Here is a 3,907-nt window from a genome sequence, read left to right as displayed (position 1 = left end):
TAATCCATTGTATGCGACACACAGTTATGCAGGAACACCATTAAAAGTATGCTTTGGAACAACTGTGGGCGATTTTGTTTCTTGTTCTGCTCAGATCATGTGTACGATTGCGAGGACTTTGGTGTGCGTCTGTGTTTTGTTGTTTCGTTGTTGTCGATGTTTGTTTGTTTGTTTGTTTGTTTGTTTGTTTGTTTGTTTGTTTGTTTGTTTGTTTGTTTCTTTCTTTCTTTCTTTCTTTCTTTCTTCCTTTATTTGTTAACTTCTGTGGACATTCATCTTGAGTTGAAGGGAAAACGTGGTATTTGTTAACGGCGGATAAAGTAGTCTGCAAAGCAATTTTCTAGATTGGTATTGTTCTTGATTGAAAATAAACCTGCAGCGTTAATTACCATCCCACACACTTGCAACAAATAATACAGTCCAACCTGCTATGGCGACCATCCCGATAACCACCACCTGCTCAAAACGACCATTCCAAATGACCCCACAGAAGATGGTTACTGCATTATGTGCCTTCCCATAGCCACCATTATGTCTATAACGACCACTATTAGTCGGTCCCTTTGGTGGTCGTTATAGACAGGTTCGATGGTACATCCAGCGGGTAGGTAGAGATCGAAGTTCGGGTGAAAGTAGACAAGCTATGAATATACCAAACGACGCCTCCCCAGACAGAACGTAGTTCATAGCGATACACACACCATCGAATATCGCTCGTTAGTCGACGTTGAGGGTATTCGACGCCGAGATAAGTAGCAACATATCGGCTTCTGCTCTTGCCATAAACTAACTCACTCCTCCCTCGAAACAGCTTCCGCTCTTCTCATAAACTATCTCACTCCCCGTCAAAACGGTGGCGACAAGAAGTACAGTGTTTGGCCTTTAAATGTGCTTTACGGGGGAGCCGTTGACAAATTGCCGTCCCTAGGATTGTGAAATACGCGAAACAAATCGAATTGTTGACGGTTAGTGAGCCAGTTACGTCCCCTGGGAAGAACTCTTCTGCACCGGAGACGGTCAAGTGCATGGCAGAGATGTCCAGAAGAGTTGGGGCCGTTTGTTTTATAGGTTGAAGTCCTCTCTATATGTCTCTTGTACTGGACAATTGGTTGAAGTCGTCCGGTGGGTATTATTTGCTTCTACGCCGTTTAGATTGGTTTAGAGTGGTCATTATACTGCAGCATGTTACATTTTGGAAATACTGTCCGCTTTATATTGGTCGAAAACCAAAGTTCTTGTTGAAAAAAAACAAGAAAGGTAAGTTATGTGAACGTTCGTTATTGATAAAACAATACGTTACAATCACAAATATATCGACCAAACGGTCTTGTAAGCAAACAGACAAACAATTAGTCACAACAAACTTATCTTGATGCAATGTTCGGCCGCTTGCCAGGAAGCCAAGCGAATGAATCACAATTCCAGGTTCAAAGTTCAAAGTTCGTATTGCTCTTTTTGCTTTCTTTGTGTGTGTTGTTGTTGGTGGGTTGGGTTTTTTTTTTGGGGGGGGGAGGGGGGGAGGGGGGGTTGGGGTAGGGTGGATATCAAAGGGGGAGTGGCTACCTATAGACACTAAAAATAAACTTGTTTTTGTAATTGTTATAGTCCTCTCTGTAAACGTACAGTACAATTTGCCATGGTGGTCTTAGACTACTTGTGAAGGGTCAATCGTTCTGTGTCTTCTTCTTCTTCTTGTTCTTGTTCTTGTTCTTGTTCTTGTTCTTGTTTTTCTTCCAGATCAGTTCTTAGTTTTTGAAAGAAGGAAATAAACTTGCACCAATCCCGCATAGCCATAACGGTCGTAGGGACGTTAAAAGCCAAAACAAAGTTCCTTCGAAATGTCTTATTCTCAAATATTCTCTCTCGTGTTTCTCTCATTATATCCCTTTCGTTCTTTCTTTCTTTCTTTCTTTCTTTCTTTTTTCTTTTCTTTCTCTTATTTATCGTCACACGATTTTACCTTCTCAGTCGAACGCTTATCGATTTGATTATAAACTGAGTGGCCGAGTGGTAACGCACTTGCGCTCGGAATCGAGAGGTTGCGTGTTCGACCCTGGGTCGGGCCGCTATTTTCTCCCCCCTTTCCTAACCTAGATGGTGGGTTCAAGTGCTAGTCTTTCGGATGAGACGAAAAACCGAGGTCTCTTCGTGTACACTATATTGGGGTGTGCACGTTAAAGATCCCACGATTGACAAAAGGGTCTTTCCTGGCAAAATTGTATAGGCATAGATAAAAATGTCCATCAAATACCCGTGTGACTTGGAATAAAGGCCGCGAAAGGTGAACATTCGCCTAACAGGCTTGAGGTTTGCTGGTCGATGTGAATGCGTGATATATTGTGTACAAAATTCCATCTCACACGGCATAAAAGCGCTTTGAACTTCGGATAAGGTGCTATATAAATAAAGAGAATTATTATTATTATTATTATTATTATTATTATTATTATTATTATTATTTAAGTTATTGAGACATCCCAGTGCACTAAGGGATTTATAGAGCAAATCGAGAAAATTCATTATTGAACGAAGCGCATAGCGCTGAGTTCAATAATTATTTTCGAGATTTGCTCTATAAATCCCTTAGTGCACTGGGATTGTTTCAATAACGATATTGTCAGTACCGCCATAGAAAAAAGAAGATTCCAAACGCACATTTTGCAATGCGCATTTGAATAGGCATAACTGTGTGGTCAGGTCACAGTAAAGATCTACTTTTGTGTGGGGTGTCTCAAGTGTGTCGTGCTTTCGTCACACGCATTTTAATTTCTGTTGGTAAATTCCAGTGTAGCGTTAATCTGAACAGTGATGATCTTTCAGAGAGACCTCATTTGAACTCGGAGAAAGGCTCTTCATTATTTGCGATTCGAAACCTCCAGTCGAGCTTCGACGGATTGACTATGCGGAGTGACTCCCCTTGAATTGACTCAAAGCGGGACTCGACGGTTCGCACATTTTCAAAACAAATGTGGCATTTTTCTCGTGTTCTATCTTCACTCATCGGGGAGTCTGATACTAAATATGAACGGTAAGAATGCTCTGAACCCTACACGTATTATATCCCCATCGTTTTTTCGTTCACATTTGCCCAACATGTTAATTTGCTGAGCGGGGTTAATGTCGTCTGCTAGGCTACCTGCCAACCTGGGCAATGGAACGACTGCAGTCTGCACTGAGTCTGTACGCATAAGGCAGGCTGCTAATAAATCTTATATATGGTAAGAACGTTCTGAACCTTACACGTTTTCGATTACGATTGTTCTTGCTTTGAAATAATAATTCTGAAACCATTCATTTACTGAACTGATGTAGTCGTATTTCTGTGTTGTCTGCTACAGAATCGATCGAGTCAGTCTTCCAAACTGGTCTTGCTGGTACGTTATCGGAATAACACTTGTGTTTTCTGTTAGCCGCTGGGAATTGTATACTAACTCATCATTTGGTAATGTGGATGATAAGCTACATGCCACTAACACGGCATATGAGAAGAATCTATGCAATTCGGCGAAAATTAGATGAAACACAGCGGCTTCTATTTTTTTAGATCACTGGCACTGGCACAGGCACATGCAATCTGTCAGAAAAAAACCCCACTTTTGCTTTAATTGAGAAGCAGGGAATTTATGGTCATTTGGTATTGTGGAGAATATAAGCTACATGTCATTAATTAATTCTGAGGATGAGAGCACAGTCTTGCTTAGGCAAAGGGCGCAAGAATACGCTCTGTGGAAAAGTTAGCGCACTCCAAGAGTGCGCTAACAGTTTTAGCGCATCGCCATTAGCCAATCAACTGGTTCACATCAGTCATGTGACACCAGTACTTACTGACAATTATTATTATTATTATTATTATTATTATTATTATTATTATTATTATTATTATTATTATTATTATTATTTAAGTTAT

This window comes from Littorina saxatilis, linkage group LG4 (assembly GCF_037325665.1).
Source record: "Littorina saxatilis isolate snail1 linkage group LG4, US_GU_Lsax_2.0, whole genome shotgun sequence".
NCBI lineage: Eukaryota > Metazoa > Mollusca > Gastropoda > Littorinimorpha > Littorinidae > Littorina > Littorina saxatilis.
This window is presented reverse-complemented; position numbering follows the sequence as displayed.